Raw genomic sequence first — 11,808 nt, 5'->3', positions numbered from 1 at the left:
TTATGGAAGTTATATTGCACAAGTTAAACAAAAAAGAGCCTTGAGTCAGCAACGTTCATTGACTGAAGGAACTGAATCTCACAACAATGTTGAAGAAGAAACTAATTACGGATCAGTCACGTCTGGTCGACTCCTGTTATGGTCTAGTGCTTAAAACCTTACTTGGCCTCTGTTATGTGCATACATTATATTTTATTACTACGGTTCCATTCCAACCATACATTTTACTGTATTAAAAAATGTCACTTTACAGTATGTAATTGTATGATAGAAAAAGAAGACAATTACCCTTTAATGATCCCCTAAAATGATCCCCTGAATAAAGGATAGTAAAAAACAGTGATAGGAATAGGAGATATACATAGAAATACAGATATGCACTAACACATTCTATATTTTATAGAGAGGTGCCAAAGCGAAGAGGCTGCCAGGGAGCAGCTACCAGTCCACACTCCGTATTGTGTTGGTCCAATCGGGAATTGAAGCGTTGACCCTTTAGTTCGCAAGCCAGGTCCCTACTGACCTGCAACCCTGAATCAGGGCACACCGTTCCTGGAGGATCTGCAATAGCGGGTCGATGTGTGGAGTGAACAGGGCGAGCCCCTCTTTTCAGCTCCCAGCGAAACATCTGTTTAATATGTTGTGCCCTTATAGAGGAATATAAGATATTAAACTGATAAGAACAGATACTACACTTGATCTAAGCCGAGATAGCTTAACTCTCATGTTTTTATCATGAGCATTTCACTTTGTAAAATGACACATGTAAACACACTTAGGATGGTAACAGTACATTTCATTTCAATGCAGGATTTTGATCTTGGATTCAGTCATTTCTTTCTAAATAGAATCTATAAGTCATTGAGTTAAGGAATCTTTTCAGTCAAATCTAGTCTCACCATTGCTTCAAAATGGCCCTTTTAGCATTCATATAGAATGAACGATCAGGCATATGAGGATCTTTTTGCTAGTAGTACGAGTGATATGATGAATTGCTGTATGTGTGTTATAGGATGTAGGGCTTGTATTACACTACAAACAGAACAGTTTTATAACAGGTGACTGCTCTTTCCACTCAGATGATCCTCTGTTAGCACCTTTGGATGTCCTCTTGATTTATTGTCTAATTTCACATCCTGTTGGGAAATGTGTAGCCATGTATTATTAATAAAGGCCAGTGAGTGTGACAGCTTGGGCATTTCTGTGAAATGGTCCAATGTCCTCCAATATGAGGTCATTCACTCTCAAGAAGTTCTCTTCTCGCAAAATGAAACTTATCGAAAGGCTTGATACCCGAAAGCCCCTCAACAATCTCTGTTACATCCAATAGTTCAGTGCAAGTGCATTTTAAATGGGATCTATAAGCTCAGTTTACGTCTGTTTAACACTGTGCAAAATTAACTTGTAGAGCTGTTAAGATATATTGATTAATTTAACTAATTGACTCATATTTCATTATATATAAAAGATTTAAAGTAAATGTTTTAAACATATTTCATTTCAGCTTCTTAAATGTGAATATTTACAGTTTTTAAATCCCCAATGACAATAAATTGCATATCTTTGAGTTTATGGACAAACATGTTTGCGAGTCATATTGGGCTTGAGAAATACTAATTGACATATTACATCATTTCCTAATATATAAAGACGAAAAACAAATCTATTAAGCTAGAAAATAATACATTCATCAAGAACATGTATAAGTGTTCTGGTTGTGTACTGCTCTATGACAATAAATGAAGTATCTTTAAGTAAATGGCCCAAATAACCATTTGAATATATCATAATAGGTTTAGGAAACACTAATCTACTTTTTTCAGTTTTTTATAGCCAGCTCTTGCAAACTCTGCCAACTTTCTGAAAAAAGTCAGGACTGAAATGTGTGCAGTGAAACATCATTATGCACTCCTCAGTTGACCAGAGTGGCAGTGTGAGGGGACCCTGAGAATGAGACCCCTGTGTCTGTCTTTAGCTCATGTGCCAGTCACCATTAATGCTTGTTGCACCAGCATGGCGTTTCCCTCTGCCTGACACTCACTTGCACTCTCAGTCTACCCTCAATTGCTGTCACTTGTGTCCTAAAGGCTGTCATCTCCACTTTGTGCTCCATTGCCACCATGTCTCCTCCACCGCTCTATTTTCCCCAGTTCACTCAGGCTTGTGGCTGTTTGTCAGTAGAGGCTGATAGCCCAGTTATTTGCTTTAGCTGTCTGCCTCCCTGTTGCTCTGCCACTACATTTTGGGTCCAGTGAGACATTTCATTGTCCATCAGTGCCTCTGCAACAACACGTTTCTCACACATCCTCATCGTTTGGCTGGATTTAGTGAGTGTAATCTTGAAACATGTATAAAGGCATGCCTGTAACCAATGTGTTTTCTGTGATGTAAATAAAAGCAATCAATCTCAATCCATTTTTGATTGAGATAAAAGCCCCTTAATGTGCTCCATAATTTGAAGTGATATCTGTCAAGAATGCAAGGCAGAAACAAACCTGTAGAGGTCAGCATCTGTCTAATCTTTGTCTAATGGGGTATGGATATTAGACAGCCTTCCTCTTAAACATCATTTTCACTTGGAAGATATTTCACAATCATAACCATGCAAATTGCATTTACAAAAATAGCAATCTGTCAACAAAAATTAAAGATAAATCATTCTCTTTGGTTGTTTAATTCAAATGTATTTTCTTAGATTGCTAGATTGCTTATTCCATTTGCAAGACACCATTTTATAAATTATCGGGTGGGAAAAAAACAGCAATTAGCTGATCCAGTTTTTTATACTGAGTATCCACCAAGGATGAAAACTCCTCTTCTTTCACAGCATGAGTCGATACATGCAAGGATTATTCTGAAAATAACGTTGTTGCAGCATATCAAACTGTTATGCTTATGATTCAGCAATCTTGTTTCGGGTTACTGTTTGAAATAAGCAATAAGTGTCTCTTTGACACAGAATAATAACGCTGACTTATGAGTATAATGATATTTAATTATCATACTTGGTGGAAACAAATAAATCACACACCATATGATGACTGTGTTAGAAAGATATTCATGAATCTGAAAAAACAAGTTGGAATATTGTTGTGTTTTCAGCAGCTGCATGCCAAAATATTTCATATTTACACGTCAGCTCTTGTTATTGTCCGTGTCATACCAGTGCCATTTTCCAGCACAGTGATTCAAACGCTTGACAACTGCTAGGCAACACCCGTCAAAACTAAACCCCCCCTGGCATTTGGTGTTTCTCTGTTAAACATTTCTGAAAAGTCATTAAAATGTGTCTATATTACTTAATTCTCAATATTTTTTCTATTTTAAAGCAGATATATGAGTTCTAATCTAACCAATTACAAATAGCTGAAATATATCAACGTCAAAACATGCCAAAATGTATTTATATCAAAGTTCAATGCCTCACAATTTCCTGTGACATGGAAATTAATAATGGCATAGCTTTATGCCTGGATAAACATTACATCACCTAATCTCTTTCAGCATTCCCGTAATAAACATGTTTTTCATTGGAAAGGTCATGGAAAAGCGTCGCTGCAGATCTATTCGGATGTATTGTGCTTCAGTGTCACGTTCAGGGGCCCTCCATCGTGGCTCTGTGTACCATAGTTGCAATATCAGTCACCCTCTAGTTTCCAGCGTTGTACACCTACAGCCTGCTTCTGCTACCAGAAATCAAAACAACAACCTTTCAGTCATCACACATCATGCCTGCCTCTGGGCCAAGCCGCTGCCCCGGGAGACTTTTCATTGCCACTTGTCAGCAGGACATTGGGTTTTGAAGTGTTGGTAAATAAAACTATGAACTCCTCGACCACTGCTTAAAAAAAGTGCATGGCTATTGCATGAACTTCCAGTGGAAGCTGACTCAAGGTTTATTTTCTCTTTTAAATGAATAAAATAGTAAAAACAACTGCCCAGGACTTTCACAAACTCTGCTGGGCTAGAATGTTCATTTCTATGAAGGCACTGTTAATATTGATGTACAGATTGTATACTGAGGAGGCAGCTAGCTTAACAGTGATTCACCTATGGAATCTACAACGATTCCTTCCAGACTTTTCTGTCAACAACCCCTCTACGATCACTGAAGTGTTACAGGAAAAGTTTTGTTTAATGCTTTTTGTTTAATTTAGTTTTTACAGCAATAGTGATATTGTTCCTCTTTGCAACTTAAAGAGGCGCTATAATGATTTTTTGGGTTCCCCTTTTCCTGTAGTGTGTTATAGAGTTTTGTGTAAGTAAATGGTCCGCAAAGCTAAAATCCCAAAGTTCCCTCCAGAGGGAGTTTCTCTCCCCCCCTGTATGAAACAACCCGATAGGAATCCTGTCACATAGTGACATCACTATGTAACAGTCGCGGTTGGCTAGCACTCCAACACATTATACGTGATCATTTCCGACACATCTCTAAGCGGTTGACCAATTAAAGAAAACAGAGCCGGCCAGCTAACCAATCAGAGCAGACTGGGCTCTGGTTTCAGACAGAGGGTGAAAAGAGGTGCTGCAGCACAGGCAGTATGAGAAAAATAAAGAGCTTTCTGAACATTAACGCATGGAGACATGCAAAAACAGCAGAGGCAAAAAATACAAATGTAAACCTGAAAATCAGTAATAAATGTCTTGTCCTAAATTCTGTACGTGCAAGTTAATGAAATTGTCCCTGTCCCTATAACTCAAAATGTAGAGATTTAGCAATACATTCATATCAATATTAATATCAATCACAACATGCTGCAAGCTGAGAGTGATAGCAAATACAACTAGTGACAAGCACGCTGGGAAGTAAAAAACAAACTGCTAAAATGGATGAAGAACATACTAATAAACTATGTCCATCCATCCATGTATGTAGGCTGTTCAATCATCCAGTTTAAAGTCTCTAAAGACACATTTGTTGCTTTCAACCTATATGATTAAGATGTATTATGATGTAAATATTGATTGCACATTGTATCGCCTGTTGAATAATGACACGGTTTAGATGAATTCCCTGTGAGCATTCCTTTCTCTGTATCCGTCTGCCTCATGGTCGCATTGTTCCGGGAAAATAAAGGCTCGATTTAAGGCACACAAAGGAAGAAGATAGCGTTTCAGTTGCGCCCATACTGTAAATGAAAATAATAAAACATAGCAAACTCTTTATTGCTCCCATATTGTCAACAGCAGCACCAACACACACCTTCCTTTTCCGTTTGACAGAAAAACAAATACACTGCTTCTCTTCTTACCAGAGAGCATTTAGCTAAAAAGCAGCTCAACACAACAGTTTCAAGTAGCTTTCCCCAGGTGAACAGACAGAGTAATGCTAACTGTGAAAGCTCTCAATGGCAAAAGAGACCCATTGCTTATTAATACTTTTACTTTGCCTTTAATATAGCCCTTAGGTTTCTAGTTCTTGGAAATGTTGACTATAGTTCTTGCTTTAGACCAAAGCCAGGCTGCGAGCATTAGCTGGAAAATATAAACAAGTACACCAATGTTATTTCTTATATGAAAATTGAAACTGTAAGAAAGTAAGTTATCAGTTATTAGTAATCTTGGTTTTGCAGTTCTCTTAAACAAAAGCAATGTCCTGTCTTGTTGGTAGCCCAGTGTTCTCAAAATTGTCAAGGGGGAAAGGTTGTATAATGCGACTTTAACAAAGATTCAAATGAACACTTTGGAACATATCGGGTGGTGCCAAAGAAGTAATACTTGTGATTATCTTATGGAGGTGAACTGCAGGAGTATGTTAGACCAAAGGTTGGTAACCACTGGAATAGATAATACTGTAACTTGAGCCCTCCTTACTGGTGACACAATTAAATCATGATTGGATTACTTAAATACACTTCTTCCAGAAATATACTTAATACAAATAAATGCAATAGTTGTAACACAAAATGTATTTATTAAGATGAACTCAAGATAAGTATGTTTAATTGGGGGACTATCCCTTTTTTTACAGCTCAAACTTTTTACTGGACAATTATTTTTACAATGAAAATGTATCAAATAACTTGAATTCAATGTTTAAAACCAAAATATGCGCAACTTCAGTGATTTTTTTCAGTATAAGCTGAGAAGCTAGTTTACAAGCGGTTAGTCCTCAGATGTTAGTAGTAAAAGTACTCAGATTTTCATATTAAGTAAAAGTAATACCTTAAGTATAGTAATGTCCAATTTCAAAAATGCATATGTGAAATGATTGTTTTATATTTATGTATGGTTAAGTGTTTTCATCACTTTATAATGCATCTGCAAGGTTGCATTCATTTTGATTACTGTATACATTGCTGGGTAGTTTCATTGTCTACATAAGTACAGTACTTAAGTAAATGTACTTAGTTTGATCCCAGCACTGCAAATAATGTATGATATATAATAATGCTCAAGACTGCAAAATGAGTTATAAGAGTTAATTAAATTGGATCCCTAATCTCTCTGACATTCTGTACAGGCAGCAGCTTTTCATTCCGGAAAAGTTTATTCCTAAAAAAAAATCTGGGAGCGCATAGTTTTGGTGGATAAACTGAAAAGATCATTCCGCTTGTCGGGTTTGTATTGAGGCAGTCAGTTGTGAGATTTAGTTCAGGTTGGAGGGCTGGCTGAGGAGGCGGACAGGTATTGGGAAGAGGCTGCAGAAGCAGTAGACAGAGCCAGTGGAGATGGACTAATTCCACCTCCCACAAATCCTGCAACAGCTGATTGCCTGGGTGGGCAATGTCGGGGACAATCCTCCCTGCCCTCCTCTTTGCTCAGGCATTAGGAGACTGCTCAGTGGAGAGCAACTGGCAAGCAACGGCCCTTTCAGCTGGATGACACTCTGCCGTTTTTCCCCCCGGAGCCAGAAGGAATGGAGCTGTGGCAGATCGCAGAAGATAATCAGGACAGGCTTGATTGTCGATCTTTATCCCAGGACAGGATATGTTCTGATAAGTTAATCCTCCTTATTTGTCACAGAGAAAAAACACATGGGCAGCTGTTTTCTTTTTAGGAAAGCTGCAGTTTATTTTGTTGGAGGGGACAGTTGGTAGAAAACATAGGCTTTTCCATGAAGATAATGAGGGGGTACACAGGTCAGGTGTATCTCCTTCAGCAGGACACAATGATAATCATCAGTGTTGCTGATGCTGCTTGTTAGGGGGATGAATGTTTCCATATCTCATGATTATTTTTGATTGTTGGGGTCATGGTTGGATTCAAAATCTTGTGCCGATTGATCTAGGGGTCCTAATTTTAGGATCTGCTCCTGTCTACCATGTGCTAAAAAAGGCAGCGTTTGGCAAATTAAGGCATGAAAGTAGAGTTTTAAGAAAGCAAGCGTGTAAGAGATAATGACATTTTATATTTAAAAAAATGTTTTCGACTGATTGCCATGTCACACAAAAACAAACCCAAGACAAAAGGTGACATTAATTCATCGTAAACCTTTAAAAAAAACAATACCCTTTTTGTTACTAAAACATTTTTTAGATATTATCTATAATCAATCCTCAGGACATTTAAGAAAAGCCAGGTTAAATTAAATAAAAATTAAAATGCTGCATGTGACATGAATACAATTGCATGGCTAAGGATAGCTGGCTTTTTATTTCTAAGAAACTTTCCACTTTTAAGAATAAATGTTTACTATGCAATAATTACAATAATTAACACTAATGCTTCACACAACTTTGACCTGCTGCGTTATTTTCTAGAAAGATCGATTTTTGGGAGTCGTGAATTGATTCAGAATTTTGGACGAAAGTTTTTTTTCTTTTATATGAATATATTTCATCCCACACAACTAGGTATTAGTATTCAAATGTATTATTATTTATTATTCAAAATTAATCTTCTCCTGCTCATGGTGTGATCCCTTTTCAGATGGGATTTTAACTGAGGAAGTATATTAATATGTATGCTGCTTATAGATTTAAATCTTAAATTGAATGAATGTAAATATTTGCTAAGTCCAGTGTATCAAAACTTAAAAAAGGTACAATTATTTCAAGGATTTGGTCTTATTCTTGGTACTGAAAATGCAATAGGGCATTAACAATAGAGTCAAGTACAACACTGCATTAATATCCAGGTATAATATATTTTCTACTTTCTCAGTGAAATATGTTTTGTTATGGCATGGCAGGATCGATGTTTGCAGACCTGCACCAACTATTAAATATCTGAAGTTTGCACAAAGTTGAACTTTTTCTGTCTAATGACAAAAAGTGAGCCAGTGTGATTTGACAGAAGCTCAAAAAAATCCACGGCCTTCGATTTTTCACGAACTGACGTACAGAGGATTATCTACTGGCTCTTGATGAGATTATAATTCAACTTCTTCATAACTGTCCTCATTCAGAATTACTCACTCCTATTTCCTTTCGCTTTAAGCATGTATGGACTTAATACTAAATATCGGAGACGGATGAGTGCAGTGCAACTCATAAATCTCGCACATCAAGCGCACATCTAAATGTCACACTTTGAAGACTGAAGCAATCCGCATTTTTATTTTTATTTCACACACACACACACAATTGGGTGTAGAGCAACCTTTATCAACAAGCAATACACAAATGCTGGTTATCAAGATGAAGCATGCTGATAATAGGTTCACCCTTTCTGTTGACCTAATGGGGGAAATCAAAAGCAGGGGCTGAACACAGACTGCTAAATCGATATAAAGCACTTATCCTGATTGGGCATCACTATAGGGACACCATGGTTAAAGCTGCTATGGTGCTAAGCTCACCGCCTTTCTGTTGTTCAAATATCCTTGTTAAAGAAATGCATCTATGCACACTCAAACATTGACAAGCACGCTGAAGCGTCGTTATTTAAAAGGGTTGTTGAACATGCACCTTTATGTGTTTCTTGGGTCAAATAAATCACATCATACAGAGTTGAATATCATCTGCTGGCTCTAAATTAGCCCCGATGCTGCTACAGTACACACACTGCAATCCCTCAGCTCTGTAAATGGAACATGGCCCCTAGCCTCGAACATGTTATCAAGTACAAGTGTCCATCTGCCGACTGCTGAGCATTTGACAGTTCATCAATAGCGATGCTATTAATAACTTGGTTCTAACACAACAGCCCAGGGACGAGGTAAGATAAGAAAACATCCATCGCCTCAACAAGTCAATCTATTGTACACAATTGCAATTAACAGACAAGGTGCTCGATCAACAGTCATTCCACAGCTTCCACAAGAAACAATGTGCACTTAATTAAGTAATGCCCAAGTATAGACTGTCATTAGATGTAATTATGTGATACTTGTAAGATGCATTATAAAGTGAGACTGAAGAAGTGATTAGTCACTTGAGCTTTAAGTCCTTGTTAATGCTGCAGGCAAAAGTGGCTCAAATCAGATTTTTATGCAAGACTCAGCCCAGTTTTTCCTTTTTATAACAGTGTGAACTGAAAAAGATCTCAGTGAATCACATATTTTCAATATTTATTTAGGCAAATGTTTTAGTGTTCTTCAATCAGATACTGTATAACTACAGTGAAATCTGAAATGTGTACATCTCTTAATAAGATAATGTGTTACAATTCGTCCAAAAACAACACAACTTGTAGATCCTGACTCCAACTCTGCATCCAAACACATCCCCCCTACAGAAATATGCTCCACAAAAAAGCATAATTACATTTTCTTTTTCCTTGTTGTTGCTTTTTTCTGCTTATGCATTTGCTGGCATCCACTGCACATTTACTTGCATGCAATTATAAACACCAAGTAGCCTCCACATTCACTCTGTCTTTGTCACTGTTATTTTGCAGGTCATTTCAGAAATGTGACCTGTTCACACTGGAATCTGGTGTTAGCCCCATTAAAATGTAATCATGTGACATCTTTACATGTTTTAATGTTCAAAAAGCTTTTTATTTGTCTCGGCAGCACTTCTTTTCACCCTCTGTCTGAAACCAGAGCCCAGTCCGCTCTGATTGGTTAGCTGGCAAGCTCTGTTGTGATGCACTAGCCAATAGAAGCGCTAGTGTTACATAGTGATGCCACTGTGTTATGGAAATAAACAAGAGTCTGATTGAGGTGTGTAAAGGGCGGGGGAGGTGGGGGGGGAAACTCCATTCTGAAGGATATTCTAGCCTTTGCAGACCATTACCATGCACATAGACCTATAGTACACACTACAGGGAAGAGAAAACCCCAACAAGCTTAACCCTCCTATTGTCTTAGTTCCCCCCCCCCCCTTACTTTGGTGTTCGCGGTCAAATTGGACCGGTCCTGTTTTAACTGCTATTGCATTGACACGAAACCTTTAATCATCACCAAATTTCATTTAACACCCTTTCAAACTGTACATATTGTATCAGACTACTGGTATACATGAAAAACTGCAGTAAATACACAAAGAATAGACACTGAACATGTATTGCGTGTGCCAGGTGTGATCCATGTGGGGGGATGGGCACATAAGAGCGGGCAATGTATCAAATTGTTCTGTGTGTGTTTGTGTGTGTTTGTGAGTGCCAGGTGTGATTCACATGGGGGGATGGGCACATAAGGGGGGGAACACATCTAGAGTATGTGTGTGTGGGTGGGTGTTTGTGTGTGTGTTTTATCTGATCCGGATGGTTACCAATTCCTTTTCTTTATGGCGGTCATTTTTGACCGGGAACACCATGGGCGTTACAAAGTTGACTAAATCATCCAAAATTCAATGAAAGTGGTGATCAGCAATTGTATATGTTCAAATGTCGAAGGATATCATAAAGCCTTAATGCAATCGAATGTAAAACAAAAAGGTTATGATTGATGAAAGTAGTAAATCGGTCAGATTTGATCCGAAGACAACAGGAGGGTTAATAGGGCCCCTTTAAATGTATGTTAAATGTTTAAGTTTCAGTCTGGGCAACTCTGAACCTGCACTCTGACTACCATTGTAGTGGATTGGATTGATTAATGCAGCTACAATGACATTGTGTAGCTGAAATCTAGGCCACGTGTCAATGTCAGGTCCAGGGTTTGCATCTTTGCCTCGCCAGAGACCAGAGCTTTCTTTTACTTGATGTCCTCAAACAATAAGCCACACTCAATTTCTGGCAAGTGGAAGCTGCCCTTTTAACAGCTAATGTATGCAATATGTGACACAAGGTGCTGTCCAATAAAATCAACGAGCAGGGGCATTTGTAATGGATGCAGGCCAGTTTGTCCAATAATGTTTTTTAAGTCTCTTACAGTAATTCAAGGCTAATTAAGCTAGGCAATTTAACTCACTCTTGTACTCCAGACTCATTGAGGCAGATATAAAACGCACACTGTACTCAGCTAAGCATCACTAATGAATTAAAAATACTAAACAAAAAAAAGGCTTTACTTTAAATCAGCATCAGTACATTTGCTGAAATACCAACAAATCAACTGAATGTTTTCACCGGCCATAAAAACTATGATTGCTTCAATTATTTTTTTAATGAAACAAAATAAGAGTTGGAATTGCAGCAGGGAACTTATTGGAATAGTCTTTTTACAGAACAAAATAACGACCAAATACTTTGACCAGCATTAAAAAAAAAAATGCTGTTTACAGCCTTTTCAATAAAGACATTTCTTCCTGTTTTTTGTTTAACATCATATTAAAGTGATTATATTTAGGTTTTACACTGACAACACTTTCCCATCATCTTAGACTTTCGGGGACTCAGGGATGGATATATCTTTTTAGATTTTCTGACATTTTAACAATTAATTCATAAAAAAAAGGAAAAGCAAGGAAATCATTTTGGTTTAATTTCATGAGACTCTTGCTTTTCCAACATTAAACATACTTAGAGATACATATATTA

At 37.6% G+C, this 11,808-nt stretch overlaps 1 non-coding gene across 1 annotated transcript; it reads right to left on the bottom strand.

Moving 5' to 3' along the window:
• Positions 1-536: 536 nt before the first annotated feature.
• Positions 537-718, bottom strand: LOC117470425. The gene has a single exon (XR_004554693.1). It is a non-coding gene; the product is annotated as a U2 spliceosomal RNA (small nuclear RNA).
• Between the last annotated feature and the right edge of the window lie 11,090 nt (positions 719-11,808).

This window comes from Trematomus bernacchii, unplaced genomic scaffold (genome assembly GCF_902827165.1).
Source record: "Trematomus bernacchii unplaced genomic scaffold, fTreBer1.1, whole genome shotgun sequence".
In the NCBI taxonomy this organism is placed as follows: Eukaryota; Metazoa; Chordata; class Actinopteri; order Perciformes; family Nototheniidae; genus Trematomus; species Trematomus bernacchii.
This window is presented reverse-complemented; position numbering and strand designations above follow the sequence as displayed.